Below are 19,178 nucleotides of genomic sequence, written 5' to 3' on the forward strand. Positions count from 1 at the left end.
TGATTTGTGTAACAACATGAACAGACCTTGAAAACATTACACTAAGTGAAAAGGGAAAGACACAGAAGACCACATATTGTATCATTTCATTCATACAAAATGCCCAGAATCAGCAAATCCATAGAAATAGAAAGTACGTTAGTGATTGCCAGGGGTTGGTGAAGACAGGGGAAATGAGGACTGACTGTGAATGGGTACAAAGTTTCTTTCTTAGGGAAATAAAAATGTTCTAGAATTAGAGATGATGGTATTGCATATGTTTGTGAATAAATGAAAAACCACTAAACTGTGAAAAGGGTGAATTTTATGGTATATGAATTATATCTAAAGTAAAATAAGATATTTTTAAAATTTCATCTTAAAATGTTTTTGGACCACGGAGGTGATGTGAGCCACCCCCTACCACTGCCCATGGACTGGTGGTTACAACTTCCCAAAGACAGGTTTTCTTTCCCTGTTTTATTTGACATCAAGGTAATTTTCCTTGCAGATCTTTAAAAGAGGTAGAATGAGTTTTCACCCTTGACACCACACACCTTTGGAAATCCCATAATTAAGGGCAGAGTCTCTGGTTAGCTGGCCTTGAATAAGCCTGGGGCTGACTGCTAACTACGCCTCCAGTCCTACAAATTCATCAAGTTTTTAACCAAATCTAATCAAGTTCCCCCCTGTTTAGCAAATGCTCTCAGAGCAAATAAGATTTAAGGGCTCCTTGAGTCTCAGATTTTCAGCTTTCTTTTACATTTTGGCATAGTCATTCCTAAGTACCTTTTTAAAAAAATTAAATACAGTATTTAGTTTTAGTATTTAGTTTTAGTATTTAGTTTTAGTATTTAGTTATTTGCAGTATGAAAGCTTTTCCAAATATCTTAACTATATTCCCAAAATGAAATCTCTGTATTTCTTTTTCAAGTTAAAATGAACTCTAGTGAGTTAGGACAGGATTTGCTAAAACAAATGACAGTCTGATATAGTCTACATTAAAGTAGCTTCAGTGTTATGGGGCACTTGGGTAGCTCAGTCAGTTAGGCACCTAACTCTTAATTTCAGTTTAGGTCTTGATCTCATTAGGGTTGAGAGATAGAGCCCCAATGGGGCTCTGTGCTGGGAGTGGAGCCTGCTTAAGATTCCCTCTCTCCTTCTGCCTCTCCTGCCCTTTCTTCCTCTCTAAAATAATAATAATAATAATAATTAATAAATAATAATAATAATAAAAGTAACTTCAGTACTACTTGTGATCCCAGCTGATTATGGTAGATAAGGATTAAAAATATATTCAAGTGATATTACTCAGCCATTAGAAATGACAAATACCCATCATTTGCTTCAACGTGGATGGAACTGGAGGGTATTATGCTGAGTGAAATGAGTCAATCGGAGAAGGACAAACATTATATGGTCTCATTCATTTGGGGAATATAAATAATAGTGAAAGGGAATAGAAGGGAAGGGAGAAGAAATGAGTAGGAAATATCAGAAAGGGAGACAGAACATGAAGACTCCTAACTCTGGGAAACGAACTAGGGGTGGTGGAAGGGGAAGTGCGCGGGGGGGTGGGGTTGACTGGGTGGCGGGCACTGAGCGGGGGACTTGACGGGATGAGCACTGGGTATTATTCTGTATGTTGGCAAATTGAACACCAATAAAAAATAAATTTATTATTAAAAATATATATATATATTCAAGTGAAAAGTTTACTTTAGGAAAAAATTAATTTGAAGAGGAGTCTAATTTTAAACAAACTATGAGTAGGTGACTCGTTTTCGTAGGTATCATGTCTCTTTACACAAATAAAGTAAGTAAAATGGCAGCAAGAATACACAGACCATTGAAAGAAACATACACACACATATGTGAAAACCTGACATACGATGCTTACAGATCCCTGGGGGGAAAAAACAGAATATTCAATAAACGATGCTGGAAAAAACTGATTACCAATACGGGGAAAAAACATGAAACTGGACACCCACCTCACACCACACAAATATCAATCACACAAGGATTAAACACATAAATACAAAAGGCAATATATTAAAGCTTTCAGAAAAAATATCAGACTATATTCTTTCAACCTCAAGGAAGAGACAGAGGTGTTAAACAAGATGCCAAAAGCACAAACCATAAATGAAAAGGCTGATACATTCAACCACACTAGAGAATGCATCCATTAAAAACTACATAAAATAAAACTATGTAAAGTAAAAGATAAGACAAGCCACTTAACTGAGGAAAAGATATTTGCCATATGCATAACTATACTATTTATAATACCACAAATAAATAAATACAACTTCTAGAAATCAAATTTATAAAACTAAAAAAAATGGACAAAAGACATAAACAGATATCTCTTAGAGAGGAATTATGGAAGGTTCCATATCATCAATAATTAAGGAAATGTAAATTAAACCTCTAGTGAAGTACCATTTCTCACCCACCCTAGTGTTGAAAGGAAACAATTCAGATAATTACAGATGTTGTTGGGGCCCTTGGGGGGCTCAGTCGGTTAAGCGTCTGCCTTCAGCTCAGGTCATGATCCCGGGGTGCTGGGATCAAGCCCCACATTGGACTCCCTGCTCAGTGGGGAGCCTGCTTCTCCCTCTCCTCTGCCCCTGCTCTCACTCACTTTCTCTCTTAAATAAATAAAATGTTTTTTTTTATAAATTACAAATGTTGTTGTACAAAGATCTCAAATGTTGAGGAAGGGGACAAAGTGAACACTTAACACTTTGCCTGTGAAAGTATAAACAGTTACAACCGCTTTATAAAATAATTCTGGGGACGTCCAGGTGGCTCAGCGGTTGAGCATCTGCCTTCGGCTCAGAGCATGACCCCAGTCTGGGTATCCAGTCCCACATTGGGGTCCCTGCAGGGAGCCTGCTCCTCCCCCTGCCTGTGTCTCTGCCTCTCTGTGTGTCTCTCATTAATAAATAAATAAAATCTTAAAAAAAAAAAAGCCTCTATTATCTAGCAGAACTGAAGATCCACAACTCTACTCTTAGGCCAAGAGACGTGCATTAGAATGGCCATAACAGGTGTGCCTGGGTGGTTCAGTCAGTTAAGCATCTATCTTTGGCTCAGGTCATGATCTCAGGTATTAAGCCCCACGTTGGGTTCTGCACTCAGTGGGAAGTTAGCTTCTCCCTTCTCCCCCAACTGTGCTCTCTCTCTCTCAAATAAATGGATAAAATCTTTAAAAAAAAAAAAAAAAGAAAAAGAAAAAAGGCCAAAACAAAATAGCTTTTAACGGCAAAAAGCAAAACTTAAAAAAAGAAAACTGAAAACACCTCTAAATAGCCATTAACTGGAAGATAAATAGGAAGATGGATAAAGAGTGTAAAGTCATACAATAGAATGATATAGAGCAATAAAAAGTGAATGAACAATAAGACATCAACATCGATGAGTCTCATAAATATAATATTGTACCAAAGGAGTCATGGAATAGACAAGACATTATTTATGAATACATACCTACATAATAAAACTATACAGAAAATCAAGGAGCATGGAAAGATAAAGACATGAGGGAAACATACAATCAGGGCTTTGAAAATACTGACGATGTATAATCTCTAAAACATGATATAAGTACAGTGGCTTTTATTTATATTCTCTAAATGTCTGGATGTGTCAAAAGTACTATTTTGTACATATGAAATAAATAATTTCTCCTTTAAACAGTAAGAAATGCATGGTCGTGGTAGAAAATGTGAAAAATACTGGCAAACATATGAAGAAAATAAAAAATTACCAATAATCCCATCACCCCCAGATCACCACAGTATTTGAAAGAAAAAATAGGGGTGCCTGGGTGGTTCAGTCAGTTATGCGTCTGCTGTTGGCTCAGGTCATGATCTCAGGATCCTGGGGGTTCAGGTCATGATTTCAGGGTCCTGGGATCAAGTCCTACACTGCTCAGTAAGGAGTCTATCTGCTTCTCCCTCCTCCTCTCCCTCTCCCTGTCCCTCTGCTCATGCTCTCTCTTTCTCGCTCAAATAAATAAAACCTTTTTAAAAAGAAGAGAAAGGAAAAGTATACTTAGTATACTAAGTATTCCTTCCATTATTTTATTTACTTTTTTTACAGCCTTGTTTACGTACTGATTTGCAGTAAATTACACATATTTAAAATACACAATCTCATGACTCAAACATATGTATACTTTGGTGAAAGCATCTTCACAATCAAGAAAATAACACACCAACCCCAAAAGTCTCCTCATAACCTTTTTCCAATCCGTCCCTCCTTACCTTTCCCCTGCCCTCAACCCCAAAGTAACCACTAATCTGTTTTCTGTTGCTTTAGGCTAGTTTGCACTTTCTAGGGTTTTGTCAGGTCCAGTATGAACATAGTTTATGCATAAGACTTGCTGTATTTGGTACAGCCACAAAGTCTTCAAAATGATTTACCAATTTACACTTCTACCAGCAGAGTACAAAGACTTCCAAGTGTTCTATATCCTCGGAAGCACTTGATTATTGGCCTTTTCCATTTTAGCTATTACTTTCATATTCCAAACATAAATCCACATAAAACAACATGTCTGAACAGCAACAGAAAAATTAAACTTTCAATGGTGTTGGAAGTAAAACTCCTTATAAAGAAATTTTCACCTACGAGCATCTTCCCTTGAAAGCATAATAATAATCGAAGCAAAGCCCCTGACATATGCCTCGTGAATTCTGATCTAACCAACATGTCTGATTTCTACAAGAGATAGTAAGAATTGCTGAGATATACAAGAAAGAATCCTGCGAGTTCAATGTAAGCTGGGGGCATTACAGTACTGGAGTGCTGCAGGTGAAGCGCAATCCAACAGTTTGTGACAGTGTCACTTTAACACTGGTAACACCTGAATCCAACAGACCAAAATACCACCAGGATGGTGGTCATAATTTGAATGGGGGGGAAGAGAAAAATCTTTCTTATAACAGTTCTACTCAATATGCTCAGCTACTTGCTCCAGCTTGAGGTGCACTGCAACATATTCCATTGTCCTTATACTCTTTCCAAACTGACTACCAGCTCCCCTCTACCACCCTGTCATGTCTCCTAATCTTTGTTTCTCAAAATAAGGACTCTATTCTCCTTATTATTTCTTCATTTCTATTTACTCCTCAAATTCATTCGTATTTGACTTCCATCCTTATCATTTTGCTTGAATTGTGTTTGCTGAGGTCAATTGACCTAACCACCAAAGCCACTTACTTGATCAGCTCCTATTTTCCAGATCCCCTGACTCATCTGACTGAGACAGATTTCTCTCCTGATGAAAACTCTTTCCTCTCCAGGCATCTATGAACCACTGTCCGCTAGATGTTCCTCCTCCTTCCCTGACTTCTCCTCGTCACTCTCCACAGCCATCTCTATGCATTGCATCACTTAAATGTTGGTGTTTCCCATCCTTGGTCTTCTCTTCTTACTCTACTCTCTTGAATAATCACTTCCACTCCCACGGGACAAACAAACCACAAATCCACCAAGCTTCTAACATTTACAATTCTGGACTTCAGAAAATCCCAATACTAATACATCTGCCAACCAAACAGGTCTGCCAGATGTCCTACAGGAACCTCACTCCTTTTCTCTCAACCTGAATTAATCTCCCAATTTGTTAGCTTTATTCATGAATACAATGATAATCCAAGTGGAACCAATAAAATACCAGGGATACTTTTGAAATATTTTCTTGAAAAGTTTAAAGAAACAGATTTTTATGAAGACTTTTTCACCCGGTTATGAAGGTAATCATAGTCACTGACAAAAACTACAAAACACGAGAGATAGAAGATAAATTCTCCAATCCCAGCTCTCAGAGGCAAGCAGTATTAATTTCCTTCCACAAGAAAGTTTTTAAGCACAATAAAGTTACAGATCAAAACATTAAATTGGCAAATAGAGGATGTTGTTGTTAACTCTCAATATTTTCCAGGCTACTTTTTATCGTATTAATCAGGGGGAAAAAATTTCTCCTACATGCCTACCTGGAGTGAGAATTGGAATAATATTCCAAAACCCAAAGCAATCCTTTCACACGCTGTATTTTAAGTATTCTTAAGGAATCAATGCTTCGGGGTTGGCATCTATCTTGCCCATATCTGGACGTCTACCTGTGTGCAATACCCCCACAAATACCGTTTCCTTTTATTTCAAGGAAGCGACGGCAAATGAAAAAAGACAACTCAAAGAGACAGAAGCCAAATCTAAAACCAAGCTGGATGTATAATCCGTGTTTTGCAAAAACCAGAGGGAAGCGACATTTTAACGCTCCTCTGCGACTTCCGAAGGCTTCAGAACATCACGGTGGCAGACACTCGGGAATCGGGAATCGACTCTCCAGGGCCAGGAGCGGGCTCCCTCGGCGCCCGGAGCCCCCGCCCCGCCGCTGCGCTCCCCTCCCCGCGGGCCCGGCAGGGGGCCCGGCCTGCCCCCCCGCCCCCGCCCTGCCCACCCGGCGCGCCCATCAGGGCCCCAGCCTCCCCCAGGCTCCCCGGAGCGCCCCCGCCCGCGAGGCCCCCAAGCCGGGCGACGTTCCCAGAGTCAAGGCCGCGCCAAGCGGGGAACAGTGCGCCCCGCGGGGCTGGGGGCGACCGGCCCCTCCGCTGCCGCCGCCGCCGCCGCCGCCGCACCCCGGCTCCCGCACTCCCCGAGCCCCACCCGGAGGCCGGGACCCGCGGCGCGCCCGGGGACGACCCACGGCGCACCCGAGCCGCCGCCCCCACCCCGCCGCACACCCGCGTCCCCGCCGCCCTGCGCCCGTGTCCACGCGCGGCCCCCCGGGCGCCCCCGCCCCACGGCCCGAGGCGGCGCTGCGCGGCCGAGGCCGCTTACCTCCTGCTCGCAGCGGGCACCCAGCCGCCGCCTCCCGCGGGCGCCCAGCCCCGGGCCGCCGCGCCCTCGCCCTCGCCCTCGCCCTCGCCCTCGCCCTCGCCCTCGCCCTCGCCCTCGCCCTCGCCCTCGCCAGCCGCGCCCGGAGACCCCGCCCCCGGCCCCGCAGGCCCGCCCCGCCCCCCGCAGGTGCGCCCCGCCCCCGGCCCCGCAGGCAACCCCGCCCCCGGCCCCGCCCCCGGCCCCGCAGGCCCGCCCCGCCCCCCGCAGGTGCGCCCCGCCTCCCGCAGGTGCGTTCCGTCCCCGGCCCCGCAGGCCCGCCCCGCCCCCCGCAGGTGCGCTCCACCCCCGGCCCCGCAGGTCCGCCCAGACCCCCGCAGGTGCGCCCCGCCCCCGGCCCCGCAGGTCCGCCCAGACCCCCGCAGGCCCGCCCCGCCCCCGGCCCCGCAGGCCCGCCCCGCCCCCGCAGGTGCGCCCCGCCCCCGGCCCCGCAGGCCCGCCCCGCCCCCGCAGGTGCGCCCCGCCTCCGGCCCCGCAGGTCCGCCCAGACCCCCGCAGGCCCGCCCCGCCCCCGGCCCCGCAGGCCCGCCCCGCCCCCGCAGGTGCGCCCCGCCCCCGGCCCCGCAGGCCCGCCCCGCCCCCGCAGGTGCGCCCCGCCTCCGGCCCCGCAGGCCCGCCCCGCCCCCCGCAGGTGCGCCCCGCCCCCGGCCCCGCAGGCCCGCCCCGCCCCCCGCAGGTGCGCCCCGCCCCCGGCCCCGCAGGCCCGCCCCGCCCCCGCAGGCCCGCCCCGCCCCCCGCAGGTGCGCCCCGCCCCCGGCCCCGCAGGCAACCCCGCCCCCGGCCCCGCCCCCGGCCCCGCAGGCCCGCCCCGCCCCCCGCAGGTGCGCCCCGCCTCCCGCAGGTGCGTTCCGTCCCCGGCCCCGCAGGCCCGCCCCGCCCCCCGCAGGTGCGCTCCACCCCCGGCCCCGCAGGTCCGCCCAGACCCCCGCAGGTGCGCCCCGCCCCCGGCCCCGCAGGTCCGCCCAGACCCCCGCAGGCCCGCCCCGCCCCCGGCCCCGCAGGCCCGCCCCGCCCCCGCAGGTGCGCCCCGCCCCCGGCCCCGCAGGCCCGCCCCGCCCCCGCAGGTGCGCCCCGCCTCCGGCCCCGCAGGCCCGCCCCGCCCCCCGCAGGTGCGCCCCGCCCCCGGCCCCGCAGGCCCGCCCCGCCCCCCGCAGGTGCGCCCCGCCCCCGGCCCCGCAGGCCCGCCCCGCCCCCGCAGGCCCGCCCCGCCCCCGCAGGTGCGCCCCGCCTCCGGCCCCGCAGGTCCGCCCAGCACCCCGGGAGGCGCGCGCCGGGGGCGGGGGGGGCCTCCCCGCCGAGGACCTGGGCGCGCTGGGCCTGCGCCCTCCGGCCCACTCTCCTTCCCCTACCCTGGGCTGCTCGGTCCGGAAAGGCTTACCTGGAGCCGCGCTGAGTTGAGAGTGCAAGGCTCCCACGGGGGTGGGGGGGAGGGGGGAGGAGATTGAAAACGAAAAGAGGTGGAAGGGGAAAGTTACTGGCCTGATGGACTTCTTTGTATAGGGAGGAAGGAACAGTCTTTCTTGCCAGAGGCTGCTCCCTTTTCTTGGAAACTGAAGAACCTTTTCTTGGCTGCCTTGTATTGCTAAAGAATCAGCCTGCTTCTCTCCCCTCTTGTGGCTTTGCTTCTACTACCACCTTGCCAGCCACAGGTACGCTGGAAGGGATCCTAAAGGTATCTGCGGGAGGCCTGGCCACGAATACCGAATACTATGCCGGAATCCCCTGGCCCTCCCTGCTATAGCCTCCCACGGGCGGGGTCTCAGCATTGTTCTTGGAGAGTTGCTGAGCGAATGCCTGGATTATCCGTTGATGAATGAATGGCTCGGGGTTTGAAAGGCTGATGAGGTATACACTAAGGTACAGTCTTTCTCAGAGTGGGTAGGTGGGTCCTGAGGCCCCAGAGATGCTGGAATGGGAGTGGAGGGGAGGTGTAGACACTGAGAGCAAATTCATCCGGGAAAAGAGACACAGCATAATTATGTTCCGTGAGAGTCGCACACTTCCAGGCCCAAGAACTGTGTTTAGGTGCCAAGTTCATTTGACCTGAAGGGTGGCAGGCCAAAATACGCCACTTTAGCATAAGGGTTATTTAAAGTTAAAAGCCCTTGAGGAACAGCAGATACAAGATCACTCGGACCTTCCTTTTCCTTCCTGAAAGCAGAAGATGAAACTCCCAAATGAAAAATATGTTCCCTATGTCAGGAGGGAAGAAGCGTTCTTATCACCAGAGACAGGAATCGCCGGCGATGGAAATCAACACACACAAACCTTCCTAGTCGCTTCCCCATTAGCTGCCTCAGCTCAAGCCCCTTTCTCACTATTTAGGACACTTTGTCCAACTCAGTATATGAATGTTTAGCTCCCACTGCTTGTGATCCTCATTTTCTGACAAGGGCTGCTGTGTACATGTAAAACTGCATGGCTTGCTGTGGGTAATCTGTGTCAATCTAATTCTTGGTGCCCCCCCAGAAACCCTAAAAGGGTGACTGTAAACTTTGCCTCCCCTACGCACCACACAGCTTTCTTCTTGAGAAATGACTGTTGCCATCCTGGGCCATTAGTGTTTCAAGGTACACACTTTGATAAACACTGCTTGAAAGTCCTCGTACATCCACCTTCAATAATTTCACTATTACCAATGTTTGCAGAGTCCTGTACTGTTTACACAAAGCGCTCCCGTGAGTCATCTCATTTAACCCTCACAATTATGATGTAGCTGTTATTGTCCTTGTATTACAGTTGAAAATATTGAGACTCAAACAAATAGTGGTTGCCCAAGAATAGAATCAAGATTGACTCTGGACTTCAGACTCCAAGGCTCTTAAATATGTATTATATAAGATATGTGTGTGTGCACAGGGATGTACATATATGTGTATGATGTGCTGTGGTCACGCGAGGAAAAGAATATACATATTTTCCCTGACATTTTGTATTAGAAAAACTCCATTTCCCACCTGTTGTAGGGGAAAACTCCATTCTTTCCTCCTGTGGTTTTCTTGCCCCTGTGTCTCCTTTACTCCTTGTGCAAAACACTTTCATTCTGATGTTTCTGGTCACCAAGTAAGTGTGTGGAGGTTTCCCCCACATGGCATAATTCTCTGCAACACCAGCTAGATGCCCCGCAGTTCAACTCAAAGCTGACCCTCCTTACCCAGACAGAGCACCAGATCCCACAGGTGCAGGGCTCAGTTCCACAAGACTGACTCCCCGCACCTCACCCCCCAAACATCATGTGCCAGCTAAAAGCCCAGGCTACCACCTGTGCATCTGACCTATAGATCAGAGGTTCCAGTGACCCCTCTCCTCGGGCTCAATCAATTTGCAAGGGCATGGCACAGAAATCAGGGAAACGCTTCCTTATTTTTACCAGCTTATTAAGGGATATGATGAGGGGTACAGATGAACAGCCAGATGAGGAGATATATAGGGCAAGGTCTGGGAGGGTCCCAAACACAGGATCTTCTGTCCCCGTGGGGTTGGAATGTCCCACCCCTCCAGCTTCAGTGTGTTTGCCAACCAGGAAGCTCCCCAACCCCACACTATTGGGATTCTATGGATGCTTCCTCACATAGGCGTAATCACTTACTAACCCCATTTGCAGCCACTCTGTCCTCTTTAGGGGGAGGAGGGCAATAGGTGGGAAATTCCAAGTTTCTAATCTGTGGCTTGGTCTTTCTGGTGACTAGCCCTCATCCAGGAGCCATCCAGCAGCCCACACAGAGTCACTCCTTTAGAACGAAAGATGTTCCTTGTGCTCTTATGGCTTGGAAATTTACATGGGTTTTAGGAGCTCTGAACCAGGAGCCAGGGGCAGAGACCAGTATTTATTTTCTTTTACCTCACACCCTGAAGTAGAGCACTTCCTCGGCCCGCAAGCTCTAGGTGGATGTGTTAGTTATCAAGGTCCAGGACCTTTATGTCTCTTTTCGTCTCCTGCACCCAGACATCATCGTGCAAGGCACAGAGGTGTCATCTGCATGTGCTGAGTGAACAAAGGATGAGTGAACGTGTGAATGCTCAGTAATACCTATTAAACTGGACTGAGAACTTGGTTCCCTAACTGAACAAGCTCAACAACCTCCCCACGGATGGAGAAGTCCCAAGAGAAAGCACTGGCTGAACTGTTCATTGCTTCTGTCCATCTTCCATGTAAAAAGGCCTTCTTAGAGGAATCCACTCCTGTTGACAGATGCAGTTCTCTGAAAACAATGAAACCATTTGTTGTGTTTTCCTTGAAATGGACCTTCTTCCTGTTGTGTGTTGGAGGCAAGGCTACCTCATAGGAACGGAGCCTACAGTCTGCCTCTCTTTGTGTTGCAACATTCCGAGTGGCTTTGGTTTGTTGATTTTTAATGTTAAACATTAACGGCTTTTTAATGTTTAACGTCCTCTATTCTTTGAAGCAGATCTGAGGAGAAAACGATAATTGGGTTGATGTGGATAACACTCTGCTCAGAGTTTGCTATTTCTATTCTTTCATCTGATAGAGACAAATCACTTAATCCCTGTCCTAATCCCTTCTTATTCATCCTTCCTTTAGTGCTCTTTATAAAATGCTAGGTGACTCAGTCTGGCCCTACCTCTTCAGCCCCACCTTCCACTCCCCCTACCACACACTTTGACCTTCAGAATTAATTGTTCCCTAACTTGCCAAATTTGCATGACTGTTCACTCACCCTTATTTTGTGAGTCATCAGTTGACAAACTCCTGTTCATTCAGCTGCAGTATGAAAAGTGAAACTCTGTAACACCCATCCCAGAGTGAATTGGGGACTCTACCTCAGCACTCCACCCACCATGCATCCACGTCTCTGTCATAGCATCTACACAACAATTGCGATTGTTGGCGTCTTATCCCTCTTCCAACTAAACGCATTCTATTTGAGTTACCAATAGACAGGAATTATGACTTTCTGAACACCTAGCAGACCACCTGATGCATAGAAGGTGAACAAGAAAAAAAAATCTTTAAAAGAATATGAACTTGTAGAGCACTTGTGAAGAAATTCCACAAATATAAGTGGTCATACGAGTAAAAAGGGATGGCAGACAGATTTCTGCTTCCCCCAAAATCATTTCATTTTCCGCCTTAAAAAACAGAAGCCTGTACATAGTTACTCATTTATCCATGTGCTTTGTACAACTGATGATCTTGAGCACCTGTGGTGCACCAGGAATAGTCCCGAGTGCTTGCTTCAGAGGGAAAGTGACATTTCAGCAGGGCCTCGAATGCTCATCTAACTTCCGTTCCTTTTCCTGAACATGAAGCTAAATTATGTTGTCCATTCTCCCATACCTGCGGCCAGTTCTCACCAATGGAATTTGAACAGAGGTAGAGTTTCACTTCTGGGTCTAGGCTGTTAAGAACTCCTGAGCCTTTCCCCACTCTTTCCCTCTGCCCGCTCTTGGACCACACTAGACCATTGCTAAAGCCAAAACTGCGACCAGATGGAGTCCAGGTCCCTGACTGACTTCAAAGACCAAGGCTCCCCCCACCACCCGCTAACCTTGACCGGATTGTGATATAAATGAAAAATAAACCTTATGGTGTGAAACACTAACATGTAGGGATGTTTTCTCCCAGCAGGCAGTTTTCCTTACCTGGATTAACCCCACCATAAATGATGGCATACGGGTTCAGACACCAGAAAACTGCTGTCTCCGGCTCTCGGCATTGCATGGCAGACATGAAATGTGAAAATTTAGCAAAGCTACTAAGGTCACAGAGACGTTAAGTTCGCCCCAAGTGGACAAATAAATATCCTTATGATGCGCAGCTCTTTGAGCTCTCTCAGGTGGCCACCAGGTCAGAATGCTGACATTTTGGGGTGGCTGGGTGGCTCGGTCAGGGAAGTGGCTGCCTTTGGCTCAGGTCATGATCTCAGGGTCCTGGGCTCAAGCCCCGCATCAGACTTCCAGGAGGTCTGTTTCTCCTTGTCCCTCTGCCTTTCCCTCTGCTCAGGTGCATGCTCTCTCTCAGACAAATAAATGAAATCCTGAAATGCTGACCTCTTGACCTGAAAGCTAGCACAGAATCAGATTCATCACATCATCTTCATCATCTTTACGAGCCCTTGTAAATCTCTTTGCTCTTTGAATACTTTCTCTAGGTGAGTCCAGCCTCACTCAGAATGGAGCATGGAGTTGACTCTTGAACAGCATGGGCTTGAATTGCACAGATCCACTTATACATGAATTTTTTACAGTACAGTGCTATAAATGTATTCTCTCTCCTTTATGATTTTTAATGGCATTTTTTTTCTCCAGCTTACTTCATTATCAGAACATAGCATATAATACATATGACATACCAAATATGTCTTAATTGACTTTGTTATCAGTGAGGCTTCCAATCAACAGTAGACTGTTAGTAGTTAAGCTTTAGGGGAGTAGTTAAGCTAGACCCAGATGTTTGACAGCTCAAGGGGCTGGTATCCTATCCCCAACCCTGCCTTATTCAAGTGCCAACTGTTTGTTGAAAGATGTAACATAGGAGTGAGAAGATAAGCTCTGAAGGCTCTTGACTACCTCCCCAGGGAGGCTATGTACTAATCACTGGGACACATGCTGAATAAGTGGGACTGTTTGCAGTGGGGTGAGTTTCCTCCTTTTTCTTTTCCTTCCCCCATCTTCTTCTTTCCTAATTGGTACCCAGTAAAGCTAACATAACAGTGGGAAAATGATTGGTCAAAGATGCTCCACTGAGACCTAGAATGATGAAAGCCTCTTTTCTCAATGCCCTTGCCCCAAAGCACTTCCCCAACACATTACCGTCCTCCTCCTCCAAACTCCCAAACAGGAAAAAAAAAAAAAAAAAGGATTTTCTATCAGCAACAACATCAACTCACCTGGGTGGGAAGCTGGTCCAAAGAGGATGAAAGACAGGTGGAGCACATCATGTGAAACTGCCTCAGGATTCCAGAACAAATGCCCCCAGACTAACTGAACAAAGCAGAGAAACATCTAAATCCCTACTTCTTGTGAAGTTGGAAGAAATGATTCAAACCTAAAGTGAATGGCTCAGCATTCTCCTGGGCTCCATCTACAATGGCTTAAACTGCATGAACTTGCTTAAGCTGGAGCTACGTTTTCCAAAATTTCTTTCTCTATATATGGTTCTTTGTTAGAATGACCAAAAGAGGAATTTGAACAAGATTTGGAAAGTATAAATGAAACAGAGATTTTACTGTTGAAAGATTTCCATAATCACAGTGGCAGAAAAACAGAGATGCTGTCAGGTTCCAGCGTGTCCTTACTTCCCATGTCTTGCTCCTCTTCCTAACCACTGGCCCTGCTGACTACCTGAATCCCAGGCCCATGTCCAAAGCTTGACTGAGGACCTACCGGGTTGACAGCTGTCCAAAGACTTTTCCACAGCTCTTCTGTGGATTCTTCTTGAGTGGCTAAGCATGCCCAGCTTTCTAGATGCATTGCGAGTTCTGACTCTCTACGTTCACCTGCATCAGGTCTTCTTGGAGACAGGTTAGACTTTGATCCTTCAGTCTCACTTCCAAACCTTTATCTCCCAATTCTCTCCCATAATTCTGTAAGATCTTACTCTTATATTAGTAATACTCAAATGGTTCTGCTTCTCAGATTGCAGCCCTATGATTTGCCATGCATGTACTTGGCTGCCCAATAAGAAGATTACATGGATTGTACCTTTCTTCCCTTCCCCTATGAAAGAAAAAGTGCTGGTCTTATATATAGGACTACAAAACATGTGGGTAAAATTGCACACTGGTGGAGGTTTCCCCAAGACAGGGTACTTATTTAGAAGCCCACTGGCTTCATAAGTATGACTTTACTGTACTATGGAAGCTGACTTTCCTCATTCCAAGCTTAGAAACTTGCTTCTTTTCCCCTTAGCTTTATAAGTTAAACTCTGCTGAAGAAGAAGTCTCAGTCAAGCTCACTAGGGACCAAACTAGACACTAGGGTCTATTAGTATTGATAGGGCCTGTCTATGAATATAGCATGAGGAATAGAATCATGGTAGGTCCCAGACATTTCTATCTTATGGTCCCAATCCTACACCCCACAGAAACAACCATATGGAAAGCTGAGTGAAATCAGAAGGTTGCCTGGGTGGGGTGGGGGAAGTGGAACCAAAATTAAAGGACTTAGGAGAAATACTGAGTGGTTAATAGCCTCAAGTTATGATGACCATGGGATCCCTGGGTGGCGCAGCGGTTTGGCGCCTGCCTTTGGCCCAGGGCGCGATCCTGGAGACTCGGGATCGAATCCCACATCGGGCCCCCGGTGCATGGAGCCTGCTTCTCCCTCTGCCTGTGTCTCTGCCTCTCTCTCTCTCTCTGTGACTATCATGAATAAATAAATAAAAATCTTTAAAAAAAAAAAAAAGTTATGATGACCATCATCGATACCACAGAGCAGACTGGCCTGTCACAGTTGCAGACAAGCTGGTTTTGCTCACCCAGGGTACAGTCCTAGTCATAGGCCTTCTCTGTGGTAGATTACAGTATTCACCCCAGTTTTTCATTCCAGACTGTACCCATCCAGTTTGCCATCACTTTGAATTTCCTTCCACTCAAGGAGAGGAATATATTTCCCTGCCCCTTGAATGTGGGTTCAGCCATTTGATTTACTTTGGCCAATAAAGTGATACAGAACTAAGAGTGTTAAAGTTGTGAGCTTAGCTGAAGAGGCCTCATATATTTCTGCTTGCCTTTTTGTGCTTCTGCCAATGCCATGAGAAGATTTTGCCTGAGCCAGCCGGCTGGTCCAAGGAGGATGAGAGACACGGAGCAGAGTCATTCCAGTTAAGCCCAGACTAGATGAGCTAATCCCCAGCTGACCATCAGGACACATGAGAAATAATAGAGGATTGTCATTTTATGTCCTGGCATATTAGGACTATTACACACCAATAGTTTGCTGACATACCCACCCCACCATGATTTTCTGTGGGGACGTGAAGGAGGTGCCCCTACCGCTCTGTGGCCCCAGACTTCCAGACCCAGTGTGCCCAGCACCCGATCTCAAGTCACAAGGTGGCCAGTGGTCAATAAGAGGATTCAGCCTCACACACCCAGTAAAGTTCTGTTTGACATTTTCTATCCTTTTGGTCAGACATAAAATTTAAACATTTGTCACAGCAGTAAAAGAAAAATTTAAAAACTCTTTGGAAGACTACATCGGAACATTAGTGGTTGTTTACAAGTGCGACTCAAACTCGCCATCTGAAATTTTGAAGGCTATCATTTGTGATTTTTGTTTTCATCAGAGTTTTAGGAAAACTCATGTGCCCAGCAAAATCCCCAGGCAGTTTAGGATGCCAAGACTTTCTTTCCTTCTCTTTAAAATTGCTCCAAGTCCATAAGGAGAATTCATGAATAAATGTGGTTGGCAGATGAACCACATGTCCAAAGATGTATTCGTATGACAGTTGCATCTTAATTTGTTAAGTATGCATTGATCTTTATATAAATTAGAGACACTGGTGGAAAGGGAGGTGTCCTCAAAACGCTTTACAGTCTTTTTTTTTTTTTTCAGGCATTCCTTCTTTCCCCATGACTCCCTGCCTTTTGCTAGCTTCCCCCACCCTTCTAGTTTATGAGGGGATGGATGAAGTTGGGATATTTTTTGAGGAAATGTGGGAGGTCTGCAATCCATTTCCTATTTGATGTGAGCTTCACTTACCAGAAGGAAAAAGAAAAACAACCAGGAGAACACACTTCAAGCAAAACTGCTCCATGACTGGCTTTTAAACAGCTATTGTATCACTCTGTGAGGTGACAACACTCTAGGGACAGGACAGGGCCTGCGAGGGCCAGTGAAGCATACTCTCCCACTCCTGAAAAACATCCCCTAAGGAAACAATTTGGCGTTTCCTGCAAAACATGAACTTGCTTGGCAGTCTGACCAACTCACCACCCCTGTTCATCTCATACCGCATGTCTGATTAATAACAATAACTAGTCCGAGAACATAGTGAATACAACTTCAATAGGCAAAGGGGGCCAAGGGGAACAAACAACACCCTCACCAAACATACGCAGGCACACATGCCTGCACCCTTATACGTGTACTTAACATATACATATGCTTCACATATAAAACCACTTAAAAATGTGGAGAAATATAAAACGCCTCAATCAAAACCACTTTGCATTACTGAGAACAGGGTTAAAAATGACTTCCCTCTTCCCATCCAAATATATTTGGAATGATAATAGCTGCTGTTCTCTGCTGACTTATCATATGCCAAGTACTGTGTAATGGTGTGTGTGTGTATGTGTATATATATATATATATATATAATTCTTGTAACAGCCCTGCAGAGTGGGGACTATTGTTCAAATTTATGGAAAAGTAACTTTTCCCAGATCACAAGGAAGTGATGAAGGAGTTGGGATTTGACTCTAAGGCTGTGTGTGACTCTAAAAGTCAACCTCCTCTCATTAAATCACAGGATTGGTCAGCAAACTGAGAAGTCCAGACATAGGAATTGCGTTTACATAAATCCAATTCACGACTCAAGGCCCATTGAAATTGCCATCTCCTCTACAAATTCTTGACTTGTTCTGGCCAGAGCTCTGATAGTTACCAGACACAGAAACCCACTCAAATTAGTTCAAGTAAAAGACAGAGCATGGTACCCTGGGCAAGGAAACAAAGGAATATACTTTTTCAGGAATCTAAGCAAATAGCCCCAGGAAGGACAGGACACAAGGCAGCTCAGACACCCCTTTGCCCCTCATCTTCTGGAGACTGCTTCTTTCTGCTCTCCTGCACATCCTAACCAACTTCTTGGAGTCTCTAATCCCTCAGAGCTGCAGTTTGCACCCAGTTCCACAATGGCAGCCTTGAGGACAACTCTGCCAGACTTTTGAGGTCAGGGCCCATGGCCCAAATGTCCCTTTCCAGGTTCCAGCCATCTGATAAGCTCAGCTCAGATTTTCCACACACAAGGCACAGGTTGCTGGCAGGCTCCTAGAGAACCACATCTTATCCTGATCTATGCAATGCCTAGCAAAGTGCTAAGAACACAGTAGACACTTAACCATAGTTTGCTTTATGAGAGTTCATTGTGGGGCAGGACAATGCGGATGACCAAGAAGAATGCCTTTATTCTTTTCCTTGCCCATAGAAATACTAACAGAACTAGAATGAGAATATAAAATGTGACCACAAGTCTTTAACCTCACTAGCTTAGCTGTAGCTTACTGGAGAAGAAAAAGAATTTGACCCTGAACAGACAATCTAGAGTTCCCTCCAAATCTTACTAAACGAGGCAGCCAGGCCAATAGCTCTATTATTCTAGATTAACCTAGAATAATCCTTCCACCGTACCATATCCTTGCTTTGATTCCTTTCATTTATCACCCATTTAGAGATGTCTACTAGAATTAAAATAAATGACTCTTCTGCTATTATAGTGGTAACCTTGATTCTGCTCCAATTTGCAAAAAAAGAAAAGGGAACAATAAGTAAATAGTTTCAAAATCTTGGTATTAAATTGCTAGTAACAAATTATTGGAAACTGTGCTACAATTGGCATTGTAACTGAAAGCTGTTGATGGAGGACATTGTGCTACCAGCCACTGAGACGACACTAACTGGACCAATGAGAATACTTTCAGCCACAAGTAACAAAAAACAAAAAAAAAACCCTGAAACAGTCATAAAAATAAAGAAATAGATTAACTTGTATGGTGGTTTAAATCATGCTCATAATTCTTTGAAATTCCTCTCATCAGAGGTTGGGCTCTAGGTCCTCTCTCCCTAAGGTAGGCTAACCATAGTGACTGGTTGACCAAGAGAATACTCTGGAAATTAACAGAATGTGGAAATACGGAAATAGGACCTTCAAGGCTAGATCATAAAAAACAGTACAATTTCTCCTTGGCTGTCTTTGGATGCTTGCTCTTGGAATCCAGCCACCATGCTCTAAGGAAACCAAAGCAGTTTGTGGAGAGACCCACAGGGAAAGGCCCACACAGAAAGAACCAAGAGTAAAGACTCTCAGATTGCAACTGAGCCATCTTGGAAATGGATCCTTCAGCCGCTAGTTGAGCTGCCCCAGCCAACACCTTGTGGAGCAGAGATGAGCCCTCCCCACTGAGCCCTGCCCATATGGTGTTCGGGAGCTAAATAATGATAAAATGTTCTTGTTTTAAGCCTCTACATCTTAGGAGGGCTAACCCAAAAGCAAGTGCAAAGGTAGATAGGACTCCTTGCTTTAGCAATCCCATGGTGTATCATTGAATGTTTCCCTTCTCTTTGCTCTGCTCTAGATTATGTAAGCTTTATCCTAA

General features: G+C 46.5%; 1 protein-coding gene across 4 annotated transcripts in view; it reads right to left on the minus strand.

Moving 5' to 3' along the window:
• Nucleotides 1–19,178, minus strand: part of TC2N (tandem C2 domains, nuclear) — a 71,930-nt gene that overhangs the window by 38,450 nt on the left and 14,302 nt on the right. For 2 of the 4 annotated variants that reach the window (XM_072837807.1, XM_072837804.1), the window contains exon 1: nucleotides 6,838–6,944. The exons of 1 other annotated variant lie outside the window; for it this stretch is intronic. The gene's annotated coding sequence lies outside the window, so the exon portion shown is untranslated. Of the gene's footprint in view, nucleotides 1–6,837; nucleotides 6,945–19,178 lie in introns of those variants that run through there. One more of the 4 variants, XM_072837805.1, reaches the window with a different exon arrangement.

The sequence above is a fragment of the Canis lupus genome, chromosome 9, assembly GCF_048164855.1.
Source record: "Canis lupus baileyi chromosome 9, mCanLup2.hap1, whole genome shotgun sequence".
Taxonomy (NCBI): domain Eukaryota; kingdom Metazoa; phylum Chordata; class Mammalia; order Carnivora; family Canidae; genus Canis; species Canis lupus.